The 14,962-nt window shown below is 36.1% G+C and overlaps 1 non-coding gene across 1 annotated transcript; it reads left to right on the top strand.

The window, feature by feature from the left end:
• The first annotated feature begins 6,553 nt into the window (after positions 1 to 6,553).
• On the top strand, positions 6,554 to 6,661 carry LOC127747194 (small nucleolar RNA R71). The gene has a single exon (XR_008008997.1). It is a non-coding gene; the product is annotated as a small nucleolar RNA R71 (small nucleolar RNA).
• The last annotated feature ends 8,301 nt before the right edge of the window (positions 6,662 to 14,962 follow it).

The raw sequence follows: 14,962 nt of genomic DNA, 5'->3' as shown, positions 1-14,962 counted from the left end.
CCTCCTAGTACTCTCCCAAGTAATACATAAGAGAATCCAAAAAGAGAGTGCAAGGCCATTGATATAATCAAAATGGCCGAATCCAAAGAGGAAGGGAGGACGTGAATCCCAATAAGGAAGACCTCATGGGACGTCCTCCAGACAGAAAGGAGTTCCCTATTGAAAACCTAAAGGAATCTGAGGTCATATAGAGACCATAGAGATTCCATTAAACTTCCTTCTGCCATTCATGAGCTCTGAGAACTATTCTTCCTCTGAAGAGGATGAAGATGTAACTGAAGAGCAAGTTGCTCAATATCTAGGAGCTATCATGAAGCTGAATGCCAAGTTGTTTGATAATGAGACTTGGAAAGATGAACCTCCCTTGCTCATTAGTGAACTAAATACATGGGTTTAGCAAACTTTACCTCAAAGGAAACAAGATCCTGGTAAATTCTTAATACCATGTACCATAGGCACCATGACCTTTGAGAAGGCTTTGTGTGACCTGGGGTCAGGTATAAATATTATGCCACTCTCTGTAATGGAGAAACTAGGGATCTTTGAGGTACAAGCTGCAAGAATCTTATTAGAGATGGCAGACAAGTCAATAAAACAAGCTTATGGATTGGTAGAGGACGTGTTAGTAAAGGTTAAAGGCCTTTACATCCCTGCTGATTTCATAATCTTGGACACTGGAAAGGATGAGAATGAATCCATCATTCTTGGAAGACCCTTCCTAGCCACAGCAGGAGCTGTGATTGATGTTGACAGAGGAGAGCTAGTCCTTCAATTGAATTGGGGCTACCTTATGTTTAAAGCTCAAGGATCTTCCTCTGCAACCATAAAAAAGAGGCACGATAAGCTTCTCTCAATACAAAGTCAAACAAAACCCCCACAATCAAACTCTAAGTTTGGTGTTGGGAGGCCACAACCAAACTCTAAGTTTGGTGTTGAACCCCCACATTCAAACTCTAAGTTTGGTGTTGGGAGGTCCCAACAATGCTCTGAACATCTGTGAAGCTCCATGAGAGCTCACTGTCAAGCTATTGACATTAAAGAAGCGCTTATTGGGAGGCAACCCAATTTTTATTTATCTATATTTCTATTGTTCTTTTATGTTTAATTAGGTTTATGATCATGTGGAGTCACAAAATAATTACAAAAATTAAAAACAGAATAAACAAACAGCAGAAGAAAAAGCACACCCTGGAGGAAGAGATGTCTGGCGTTTAAACGCCAAAAACAAGCATCTATCTGGCGTTTAATGCCAGAACAAGCACCAAGCTGGCGTTAAACGCCAGAAACATGATACATTTTGGCGTTTAACGCCAGAAACAAGCTGCAATCTGGCATTAAATGCCAGGATTGCATACAGAGGGCGTTTTACACGCCTAAAAGGTGTAGGGATGAGAAATCCTTGACACCTCAAGATCTGTAGACCCCACAGGATCTCCTCAGGATCTGCGGACCCCACAAGATCCCCACCTACCCCATTTCTCTCTTCTTCACACAATCCAATAACACTATACCCTTCACCAATCAACTCAATCTCTATTCCCCATTACTCCTTCACCAATCACATCCACCACTCTTCCCCATAAACCCCACCTACCTTTAAAATTCAAAATCTCTTTCCCACCCAAACCCATCCTAAATAGCCAAAACCAAACCCCTCTCCCTCCACTATATAAACCCCTCCATCCTTCTTCATTTTCACAAAACACTACCCTCTCTTCTCAATGGTGCCAACAACTTGGTACGCACAATTGTAATATCACTCTTCACAACTTCGCACAACTAACCAGCAAGTGCACTGGGTCGTCCAAGTAATACCTTACGTGAGTAAGGGTCAATCCCACGGAGATTGTCGGTATAAAGCAAGCTATGGTTGATGACAGGTCATCATATACCCATTTTTCAAGCTAATTTCACTTGTTTCATTAGTCTTTATGAACTTTCTTGCATCCTAAGTAAGTAATTTGGAATGAAAATGCATAACTTCTTTAAATCAAACAACCACCATTAAATTGAGGCTAAATCATGAGGTTTGGGCAAAAATTAATTGATTTTTAATGAATTATAAACCTTATGAGTTTAGAGATACTTTGATTAGTTGTTTTGGTTTCTTGAAGGTGAAGAAAGGAAGAAAAGAAGTCAAACGTGGCTTAAGAAAGCGTGGCCCAAGGAAAAAAGAATGTGGCGCATGGAAGGGAGGAAGCTACACTGCCCTCCAGGAGAGCACACTGCCCTCCAGGAGAGCAGCATATTGAACCAAGCCTTGAAAAGCATCACTGCCCTGCCCACAACAAGGGCGGAGCACAATTTGATGCCAAGGACCGAAGGAAGCAAAAACTCTGCCCTGCCCTTCTCAAGAGCAATATCGGGCTTCATCCAAGAATAATTCAAAGGAAATTGCTTCCTAGTGCTTCCTATGGGTTTCGAACCCAAGAACAAGGAGGAAAGGAGTAGCGCTCAAGCACAAGGAAAACAAGCAAAAATTGGCTTACTTTCAATCTCCCAGGATCGAACACGGCACCAGGAGGAAGCAAGGAATTAAGCATTACTTTGGTGCCAAGAAAACCAAGGAAAAGGAGCAGCATTTTGTGGTGCATGGCCAGCGCACAAAATTGGCACGCATGGGCAGCATCCTGCAGCATCCTAACGCACCAAGCACGCACGCAACGAGGGCTGCACACACCATTTCCTGCTCTGCCCTCCAGAAGGGCAGGGCAGCCTCCTGGAAGCTACTTTCTCATGGGCTGAAAATTGGATTAAAAATCCAATTTAATTCATTTCTTCACCAAATCAAAAGCCCATTCAAATTCCAAAATCCAAGAATAGAAAGTGTATAAATAGGAGATAGTTTGATGTAATTAGGATCTTTTTTTTGGACCTTTTACCCTTCTTTTGATTTTAGAATTTTTACATTTTGAAACTTCATTTTCTCTGAGAGCTTTGAACTGAGAATTGAGAGAATTGGGAAGGAGAATTGATCTCTCTTCTTCCTCGTTCTTGCTTGAGCATTTTTACTTTTCTTGTTTGAGTCTTGGGTATGAAGAATTGAGGAATTTCTGTCTCAATCTTCATTCAAGATCTCTTTAATTTCTCTTCTGCATAATTGAGTTCAATTTCATTTCCTTTACTGCTTCTTCTTTAATTTCTTGTTAATTGCTTTGTGAGTTTGGATCTGGGAAGGCAATTGAGATCTAGACTTTGCTATCTAGTCTCTGGAGTCCTGAGATCCCATTCCCCCTTTTGGTTCTTCTGTGAACCCCTGCTGCAATTTAATTTCCCTTTCTGTTTGAGATCTAACCGAATTCAAATCATCTCTTGCTTTGATAATTGTTGCAACTTAATTTCCCTTGCTTGAATTCTGAAAACCCAGTCCTTAAATCCCTTTTCCATTCAAGCAATTTATATTTCTTGCACTTTAAGTTACTGCAATTTACATTTCTTGCACTTTAAGTTTCAGTCATTTAATTTCTTGTTCTTTAAGATTCAGCTCTTTTACTTTCAGTTCTTTTTAATTTCTGCAATTCACCCCTCTCCCTTTACATTTTCTGCTATTTACTTACTATTGGATACAACATCACTCAACCAATACTTGATTCGCTTGACTAAATCAACCACCGAACTAAAATTTCTCAATCCTTCAATCCCTGTGGGATCGACCTCACTCCCGTGAGTTTTATTACTTGATGCGGCCTGGTACACTTGCCAGTGAGTTTTGTGTTGGATCGTTTTCCACACATCAATGGTCATCCTGTAAATCTTAGTCAGGCGGATTCAAATGGTTATAATGGTTTTCAAATATAATGATAAATAAAGCATAAAATAGAGATAAAGATACTTCTGTAATTCATTGGTTGGAATTTCAGATAAGTGCATGAAGATATTGTGTTCCTTCTAAATCTCTGATTTCCTATTGCTTTCATCCAATCATTCTTACTCCTTTTTATTGCAAGCTGTATGTTCAGGTTTTACCAGCGTCAATGGTTACCTCCCATCCTCTGAGTAAAAATGGTCCAAATGCTCTGTCACAGCACGGCTAATCATCTGTCGGTTCTCGATCATATTGGAATAGAATCCAGTGATTCTTTTGCGTCTGTCACTATGCCCAACACTCGCGAGTTTGAAGCTCGTCACAGTCATCCCATATCAGATCCTACTCAGAAAACCACAGACAAGGTTTAGACTTTCTGGATCTTAGGAATGGCCGCTAATAATTCTAGTTTATACCACGAAGACTCCAATCTTTCGGAATAGAGGCTAAGAGATAGGCGCTCGATCTAAGGTAGAACGGAAGTGGTTGTCAGGCACGCGTTCATAGGTGAGAATGATGATGAGTGTCATGGATCATCACATTCATCATGTTGAAGTGCAGTGGATATCTTAGAATAAGAATAAGTTGAATTGAATAGAAGAACAATAGTAATTGCATTAATACTCGAGGGACAGCAGAGCTCCACACCTTAATCTATGGTGTGTAGAAACTCCACCATTAAAAATACATAAGTGATAAAGGTCGAGGCATGGCCGAATGGGCAGCCCCCAAAGTCTAAGAACTAAACGTCCAAATATAGATACCAAGATGTCTAATACAATAGTAAAAAGTTCTATTTATATTAAAATAGTTACTAGGGTTTACAGAAATAAGTCTTAGTACAGAAATCCACTTCTGGGGCCCACTTTGGTGTGTGATTGGGCTGAGCTTGAGCTTTACACGTGCAGAGGCTTCTCTTGGGGTTAAACACCAAGTTGTAACATGTTTTTGGCGTTTAACTCTGGTTTGTGACGTGTTTCTGGCGTTTTACTCCAGAATGCAGCATGGAACTGGCGTTGAACGCTAGTTTGGTTTCAGCCATTTAGGGTGGGTTTGGGTGGGAAAGAAATTTAGATTTTGAAGGTAGATGGGGTTTATGGGGAAGAGTGGATGGATGTGATTGGTGAAAGGGGTAATGGGGATGAGATATTGAGGTGATTGGTGAAGGGTATAGTGTTATTGGATTGTGTGAAGAAGAGAGAAGTGGGGTAGGTGGGGATCCTGTGGGGTCCACAGATCCTGAGGTGATCTTGTGGGATACATAGATCTTGAGGTGTCAAGGATTTCTCAACCCTGCACCTTTTAGGCGTGTAAAACGCCCTCTGTATGCAATCCTGGCGTTTAACGCTAGACTACAACTTGTTTCTGGCGTTAAACGCCCAAATGTAGCCTATTTCTGGTGTTTAACGCCAGCTTGGTACTTGTTTCTGGCGTTAAACACCAGACAGATGTTTGTTTCTGGCGTTTAAATGCCAGACATCTCTACCAATCCCTAAGCTTATTTTATTGACTTGTCTGCCATCTCTAATGAGATTCTTGCAGCTTGTACCTCAAAGATCCCCAGTTTCTCCATTACAGAGAGTGGCATAAGATTTATACATGACCCCAGGTCACACAGAGCCTTCTCAAAGGTCATGGTGCCTATGGTACAGGGTATTAAGAATTTACCAGGATCTTGTTTCTTTTGAGGTAAAGTTTGCTGAACCCATGTATTTAGTTCACTAATGAGCAAGGGACGTTCATCTTCCCAAGTCTCATTACAAAACAACTTGGCATTCAGCTTTATGATAGCTCCTAGATATTGAGCAACTTGCTCTTCATTTACATCTTCATCCTCTTCAAAGAAAGCATAGTTCTCAGAGCTCATGAATGGCAGAAGGGAGTTTAATGGAATCTCTATGGTCTCTATATGAGCCTCAGATTCCTTTAGGTCCTCAATAGGGAACTCCTTTCTGTCTGGAAGACGTACCATGAGGTCTTCCTCATTGGGATTCACGTCCTCCCCTTCCTCTTTGGATTCGGCCATTTTAATTATATCAATGGCCTTGCACTCTCTTTTTGTATTCTCTTATGTATACTCTGCTCACCCACTTGTGCCTACAAGTTTCTAATGGAGGACCTTGTTTCATTCATGAAACTTAAAGTGGCCTTAGATAGATCAGAGACTATGTTTGCTAAGCTAGAAGGGCTCTGCTCAGAATTCTCTGTTTGTTGCTGAGAAGATGATGGAAAAGGCTTGCTATTGCTAAACCTGTTTCTTCCACCATTATTAAAGCCTTGTTGGGGCTTTTGTTGATCCTTCCATGAGAAATTTAGATGATTTCTCCATGAGGGATTATAGGTTTTTCCATAGGCTTCACCCTTGTAATTCACCTCTGCCATTGCAGGGTTCTCAGGATCATAAGCTTCTTCTTCAGAAGATGCTTCTTTAGTACTATTGGATGCATTTTGCAATCCATTCAGACTCTGAGAAATCATGTTGACTTGCTGAGTCAACATTTTGTTCTGAGCCAACATGGCATTCAGAGCATTAATTTCAAGAACTTCCTTCCTCTGAGGCATCCCATTACTCACAGGATTCCTCTCAGAGGTGTACATCAATTAGTTATTTGCAACCATGTCAATGAGTTCTTGAGCTTCTGCAGGCGTTTTCTTTAGCTGAATGGATCCACCTATAGAATGGTCCAGTGACATCTTAGAGAACTCAGATAGACCATCATAGAATATATCCAAAATGGTCCACTCTGAAAGCATGTCAGAAGGACATTTTTTGGTCAACTGCTTGTATCTTTCCCAAGCTTCATAGAGGGATTCACCATCTTTTTGCTTGAAGGTCTAAACATCCACTCTAAGCTTGCTCAGCTTTTGAGGAGGAAAAAACTTGGCCAAGAAGGCTGTGACCAGCTTATCCCAAGAGTCCAGGCTATCTTTAAGTTGTGAGTCCAACCATGTTCTAGCTCTGTCTCTTACAGCGAAAGGAAAAGCATGAGCCTGTAGACTTTAGGATCTACTCCATTAGTCTTAACAGTATCACAGATTTGCGAGAATTCAGTTAAAAACTGATAGGGATCTTCTGATGGAAGTCCATGAAACTTGCAGTTCTGTTGCATTAGAGCAACTAGTTGAGGCTTCAGCTCAAAATTGTTTGCTCCAATGGCAGGGATTGAGATGCTTCTTCCATAAAAATTAGAAGTAGGTGTAGTATAATCACCAAGCATCCTCCTTGCGCCTCCACCATTGTTATTAGGTTCGGCCATGTCTCTTTCTTTTTCGAGATTCTCTGTAAGGTTTTCTCTGGATTGTTGTGCTTTAGCTTCTCTTAGTTTCTTCTTCAGAGTCCTTTCAGGTTCAAGATCTGCTTCAATAAGAATGTCCTTGTCCTTGCTCCTACTCATATGAAAAAGAAGAGAACAGAAAAGGAAGACGAATCCTCTATGTCACAGTATAGAGATTCCTTTATGTGAGTAGAAGAAGAAAAGAATAGAAGAAGGATGAGAAAAATTTGAACATAGAGGAGAAGAGAGGGTTCAAATTTTTAGATGAAGAGAATAGTTAGTAAATGAATAAATAAATAGAAGGAGGTGAGAGAGAGGAGTTTTCGAAAATTGTTTTTGAAAAATGGTTAGTGATTTTCAAAAATTAAATCAAAATTAAAATTTGAAACAATTAGTTAATTAAAAAGAATTTTGTAAAAGATGGATGGTGATTTTCGAAAATTAGAAAGAGAAAAGTGGTTAGGTGGTTTTGAAAAAGTTAAGAAATAAAAAAGAGTTAATTAGTTAGTTGAAAAAGATTTGAAAATCAATTTTTGAAAAGATAAGAAGTTAGAAAATATTTTTGAAATTGATTTTGAAAAAGATATGATTTGAAAAAGATATGATTAAAAAGATATGATTGAAATTTATTTTGAAAAAGATTTGAAAAATAAATTAAAAAGATTTGATTTTTAAAATTAAAATTGATTACTTGACTAACAAGAAACTAAAAGATATGATTCTAGAATTTAAAGATTAAACCTTTCTTAACAAGAAAGTAACAAACTTCAAATTTTTAAATCAATCACATTAATTGTTAGTAAAGTTTTCGAAAATCATGAAATAAAGATAAGAAAAAGATTTTGAAAATCAATTTTAAAATTTTTGAAAAATAAGAAGAAAAATGAAAAAGATTTGATTTTTGAAAAAGATTTTGAAAAGATAGGATTTTTAAAAATTGAAATCTTGACTTGACTTACAAGAAACAACTTATTTTAAAAATTTTTGACTAAGTCAACCCAAAGAGTTCGAAATTTATGAGAGATATAAGTAAAAGATATTTTTTTGAATTTTTAATGATGAGAAAGAAAAACACAAAAATTGACTCACAACATGAAAATTATGAATCAAAACACATGATGCATGCAAGAACACTATGAATGTCAAGATGAACACCAAGAACACTTTGAAGATCATGATGAACATCAAGAACTTATTTTTGAAAATTTTCAAGAAAAGAAAAACATGCAAGACACCAAACTTAGAAATTTTTCATGTTTAGACACTATGAATACAAAAAATGCATATGAAAAACAACAAAAAAAAAACACAAAACAAGAAAATATGAAGATCAAACAAGAAGACTTGTCAAGAACAACTTGAAGATCATGAAGAACATCATGCATGAAATTTTCGAAAAAATGCACAATTTTTTTAAAACATGCAATTGACACCAAACTTAAAAATTGACACTAGACTCAAACAAGAAACATAAAATATTTTTGATTTTTATGATTTTATTATATATATATATATATTGGTTTTTTCAAAAATTTCTTTTTTTGGAAAAACGATAATAAAATAAAAATTTTTGAAAGATTTTTTTGAAAACTTTTTGAAAAGAAAATTACCTAATTTGAGCAACAAGATGAACCGTCAGTTGTCCAAACTCGAACAATCCCCGGCAACGGCGCCATAAACTTGGTGCAAGAAATTGTGATCTCAATGGCGCCAACAACTTGGTACGCACAATTGTAATATCACTCCTTACAACTTCGCACAACTAACCAGCAAGTGAACTGGGTCGTCCAATTAATACCTTACGTGAGTAAGGGTCGATCCCACGGAGATTGTCGGTATAAAGCAAGCTATGGTCATCTTGTAAGTCTCAGTCAGGCAGATTCAAATGGTTATAATGGTTTTCAATTATAAAGATAAATAAAGCATAAAATAGAGATAAAGATACTTATTTAATTCATTGGTGGGAATTTCAGATAAGCGCATGAAGATACTGTGTTCTTGCTGAATCTCTGCTTTCCTACTGCTTTCATCCAATCATTCTTACTCCTTTCTATGGAAAAGCTGTATGTTTGGGTTTCATCAGCGTCAATGGCTAACTCCCATCCTCTTAGTGAAAATGGTCCAAATGCTCTGTCACAGCACGGCTAACCATCTGTCGGTTCTCGATCATATTGGAATAGAATCCAGTGATTCTTTTGCGTATGTCACTACGCCCAACACTCGCGAGTTAGAAGCTCATCACAGTCATCCCATCTCAGATTCTACTCGGAATACCACAGACAAAGTTTAGACTTTCTGGATCTTAGGAATGGCCGCCAATAATTCTAGCTTATACCACGAAGTCTCCGATCTTTCGGAATGGAGGCTAAGAGATACGCACTCGATCTAAGGTAGAACGGAAGTGGTTGTCAGGCACGCGTTCATAGGTGAGAATGATGATGAGTGTCACGGATCATCACATTAATCATGTTGAAGTCTAGCGGATATCTTAGAATAAGAATAAGTTGAATTGAACAGAAGAACAATAGTAATTACATTAATACTCGAGGGACAGCAGAGCTCCACACCTTAATCTATGGTGTGTAGAAACTCCACCGTTGAAAATACATAAGTGATAAAGGTCCAGGCATGGCCGAATGGCCAGTCCCCAAAGTCTAAGAACTAAACGTCCAAATATAGATTCCAAGATGTCTAATACAATAGTAAAAAGTTCTATTTATATTAAACTAGTTACTAGGCTTTACAGAAATAAGTCTTAGTGCAGAAATCCACTTCCGGGGCCTACTTTGGTGTGTGCTTGGGCTTAGCTTCAGCTTTACACGTGCAGAGACTTCTCTTGCGATTAAACACCAAGTTGTAACATGTTTTTGGCGTTTAACTCTGGTTTGTGATGTGTTTCTGGCGTTTTACTCCAGAATGCAGCATGGAACTGGCGTTGAACGCCAGTTTGTGTCGTCTAAACTCGAATAAAGTATGGACTATTATATATTGCTGGAAAGCCCTGGATGTATACTTTCCAAAGCAGTTGAGAGGGCGCCATTTGAAGTTTTGTCACTCCAGAAAATCCGTTTCGAGTGCAGGGAGGTCAGAATCCAACAGCATCAATAGTCCTTTTTTAGCCTGAATCAGATTTTTGCTCAGGTCCCTCAATTTCAGCCAGAAAATGCTTGAAATCACAGAAAAACACACAAACTCGTAGTAAAGTCCAAAAATGTGTATTTTGCATAAAAACTAATAAAAACCTCCCTAAAAGTAGCTAGATCCTACTAAAAACTACCTAAAAATAATGCCAAAAAGCGTATATATTATCCGCTCATCACAACACCAAACTTAAATTGTTGCTTGTCCCCAAGCAACTGAAAATCAAATAAGATAAAAAGAAGAGAATATACTATAAATCTCAAAATATCAATGAATATTAGTTCTAATTAGATGAGCCGAACTTGTAGCTTTTTGCTTCTGAACAGTTTTAGCATCTCACTTTATCCTTAGAAGTTTAGAATGATTGGCATCCATAGGAACTCAGAGTTCAGATAGTGTTATTGATTCTCCTAGTTAAGTATGTTGATTCTTGAAGACAACTAGGTGAATTTTTAGATGAAGAGAAGTGTTAGTAAATAAATAAATAAATAGAATGAGGTGAGAGAGATGAGTTTTCGAAAATTGTTTTGAAAAAATGGTTAGTGATTTTCGAAAATTAAGAGAAGAAATAAAATTAAAATTAAAATTTGGAACAATTAGTTAATTAAAAAGAATTTTGAAAAAGAGTGAGGAATTTTCGAAAATTAGAAAGAGAAAAGTGGTTAGGTGGTTTTGAAAAAGATAAGAAATAAATAAAAAGTTAATTAGTTAGTTGAAAAAGATTTGAAAATCAATTTTGAAAAGATAAGGAGTTAGAAAAGATTTTTGAAATTGATTTTGAAAAAGATATGATTTGAAAAAGATATGTTTGAAAAAGATTTGATTTTTTTTAAAATTAAAATTGATTACTTGACTAACAAGAAACTTAAAGATATGATTCTAGAATTTAAAGATTGAACCTTTCTTAACAAGAAAGTAACAAACTTCAAATTTTTGAATCAATCACATTAATTGTTAGTAAGGTTTTCGAAATTTTGAAATGAAATTAAGAAAAATATTTTGAAATCACTTTTTAAAATTTTCGAAAAATAATAAGAAAAATGAAAAAGATTTGATTTTTGAAAAAGATTTTGAAAAGATAGGATTTTTAAAATTGAAATTTTGACTTGACTAACAAGAAACAACTTATTTTAAAATTTTTTGACTAAGTCAACCCAAAGATTTCGAAATTTATGAGTAAAATAAGAGAAAGATAATTTTTTTATTTTAGAATTTTTAATGAGGAGAGAGAAAAACACAAAAATGACTCACAACATGAAAATTATAAATCAAAACACATGATGCATGCAAGAACACTATGAATGTCAAGATGAACACCAAGAACACTTTGAAGATCAAGATGAACATCAAGACTTATCTTTGAAAAATTTTCAAGACAAGAAAAACATGCAAGACACCAAACTTAGAAATTTTTAATGTTTAGACTCTAAGAATTCAAAAATGCATATGAAAAACAACAAAAGACACAAAACAAAAAAATATGAAGATCAAACAAGAAGACTTACCAAGAACAACTTGAAGATCATGAAGAACACCATGCATGAATTTTTCAAAAAAAAATGCATAAATTTTAAAAACATGCAATTGACACCAAACATAAAAATTGACTCAAGACTCAAACATGAAACACAAAATATTTTTGGTTTTTATGATTTTATTAATTTTTTTGGGTTTTTCGAATATTTCTTTTTGGAAAAACGAAAACAAATAAAAATTTTTGAAAGATTTTTGAAAACTTTTTGAAAAGAGAATTACCTAATGTGATCAACAAGATGAACCGTCAGTTGTCCAAACTCGAACAATCCCCGGCAATGGCACCATAAACTTGGTGCACGAAATTGTGATCTCAATGGCGACAACAACTTGGTACGCACAATTGTAATATCACTCTTCACAACTTCGCACAACTAACCAGCAAGTGCACTGGGTCGTCCAAGTAATACATTACGTGAGTAAGGGTCGATCCCACGAAGATTGTCGGTATGAAGCAAGCTATGGTCATCTTATAAATCTCAGTCAGGCGGATTCAAATGCTTATAACGGTTTTCGAATATAGAGATAAATAAAACATAAAATAGAGATAAAGATACTTATGTAATTTATTGGTGGGAATTTTAGATAAAGGTCCAGGCATGGCCGAGTGGCCAACCCCAAAGTCTAAGAACTAAATGTCCAAAGATAGATACCAAGATGTCTAATACAATAGTAAAAAGTTCTATTTATATTAAACTGGTTACTAGGGTTTACAGAAATAAGTCTTAGTGTAGAAATCCACTTCCGGGGCCTACTTTGGTGTGTGTTTAGGCTGAGCTTAAGCTTTACACGTGTAGAGGCTTCTCTTGGGGTTAAACGCCAAGTTGTAACATCTTTTTGGCATTTAACTCTGGTTTGTGACGTGTTTTTGGCGTTTTACTCTAGAATACAGCATGGAACTGGCGTTGAACGCCCGTTTGCGTTGTCTAAACTCGAATAAAGTATGGACTATTATATGTTGCTCGAAAGCCCTAGATGTCTACTTTTTCAACGCAGTTAAGAGCGCACCATTTGGAGTTTTGTAGATCCAGAAAATCGATTTTTAGTGCAGGGAGGTCAGAATCCAACAGCATCAGCAGTCTTTTTTCAGCCTGAATCAGATTTTTGCTCAGGTCCCTCAATTTCAGCCAGAAAACACATGAAATCACAGAAAAACACACAAACTCATAGTAAAGTCCAGAAATGTGAATTTTGCATAAAAACTAATAAAAACATTCCTAAAAGTAGCTAGATCCTATTAAAAACTACCTAAAAACAACGCCAAAAAGCGTATAAATTATCCGCTCATTAGTGACCCACGTATTTTAACATTTTCACTCACCCACTCATATGTACTATCCTTTACAAATGACTGCACTTTTTCTTTCTTTTTCATTACCCATTTCTTTCTCAGAACAGAAAACAAGAGTAGAAGAAGAAAGCGAAATAAGGTAAACCAAATAGCAGGAAACACTTACCACTCTTACTCATGACTTTAACAGTATCGTTTCCAACACGTTTTGGTAGAAGGGAAGCAAAATTTATGAAAATTATTTATATTCCAAAACAAAAACCACTTGCAAGTTAAAGAAACTGTTTCAGTTCCATACCAGAGATCCCCAGCATTAAATCCCATCAGAACAACGGTCCAGATGGCATTGATAGGTGGGAAAGGTAAAGCACCCTATTTAATGATGTCACCAATTCTCTCTCACTATGTATTTATTCAACTCATTAAATCACTTTTTTTGGATTTTTCTTTTGCTTTCCATTTTAATAAAGTATCTTGACCTGGGGGCCCCAGACCTATTACGTATAAGCTGAGTTATACATCGTCATTTTAAAGCTCAACCTACTTTATTAAAATCTCACTAGGCTCATCTTGGGGCTATGATATGACCGTTATAAGTCGATTATGAAAAGCTCGGCATATATGTTATAGGTCGGTTATTAAAATCACAACGACAAATCAAAACGTTATGATCTACATACGTTACCACCATAATTCGATAACAAACAAACTCGGAACATAAACTACCAATATAAAAGAGAAGGAGGAACTCATTTGGGGGGTAAGTTGAATATTTCTTAAAAATAAAATTACAAAAAAATGACTTGAGCATCAGAGTGCCTTTTGCAGGTACTTTCCCCTATTTTTTGTTTTCTCTTCGTCAAGGTGTGCCTCTCTTGGAAGAGAAGAAGCTTGGAACAGAGATAAAGAAGCTCGAAGTAAAAACTCAACAAGGGCGAGTTATACCTCAACCATCAAGTAAGAATCATAATCAATATAAAGTAGTATAAATTAATTTAATTGGTGGAAATTAAATTGTTAGGTTTTATGTGTCGTGCAAAAATTTGGCACGAAAAATTGAGTTATAAAGAGACTTAAAATAATCAATAAAATCAATTACTATGAATATATGATAGAACAAAGAAAGTCTCAAAAGTATAAGGTAACATCGATGTTTGGATCAAAGATGTGTGCATGTGAAGTAAAGGTAGGTAGTGGGTAAATTAAAAATCTAAGTATATTTGTGTTGTACATATTTTTTGCAATTAAAAGAAATGATCAATTATAAACCATAAGAATAGTTTGAATTTTAATATCTCATAGTGAAACTTACTCCATTTTGTGGATATCAATTTTATAGGCATCAAAATCTTTTATTTTGTCAATACATATTGATGGACGGAAAATCGTATCCGCACAAACTACCGACTACTATATCGGGTCGCATCAAGTAGTAAAACTCACGAGAGTGAGGTCGATCCCATGAGGATTGATGGATCAATCAACTTTAGTTGAGTGATGAGTCTAGTCAAACTAATAGTGAAAAGAGTTTGGTGAAATTGAATCAGCAAGGGATTTAAAGTACTGAAAGTAAATTGATAGAATCTTAAATAGCAAGAAAAGTAAAGAGTTGAATCTTAAAAAGCAAGAAATTAAAAGAGCTAAATGTAAATGACAACAGAATGTGAATTGCATCAAATGTAAAGGGGCTGAATCTTAAATTGCAAGAAAGTAAAAGTACAGAATCTGAATGGCATGAAACTTAAATTACAGGAATTGTAAATGGAAATTGGGTGCTGGGAATTAAGAAAGCAGTGAACACTTGCAATTAAGGTAGATTCAGAGTGATTTAAATTGAAGAAAACCAAAGAGAAAGATTCATCAGGGATTGGAGATATCATAATCCATCATGAACCAAATGGGTCTCAACTCCTTTCT

This window comes from Arachis duranensis, chromosome 4 (genome assembly GCF_000817695.3).
Source record: "Arachis duranensis cultivar V14167 chromosome 4, aradu.V14167.gnm2.J7QH, whole genome shotgun sequence".
NCBI lineage: Eukaryota > Viridiplantae > Streptophyta > Magnoliopsida > Fabales > Fabaceae > Arachis > Arachis duranensis.
Note: the sequence above shows the minus strand (reverse complement) of the source record. Positions and strands in the feature narration are given on the sequence as shown.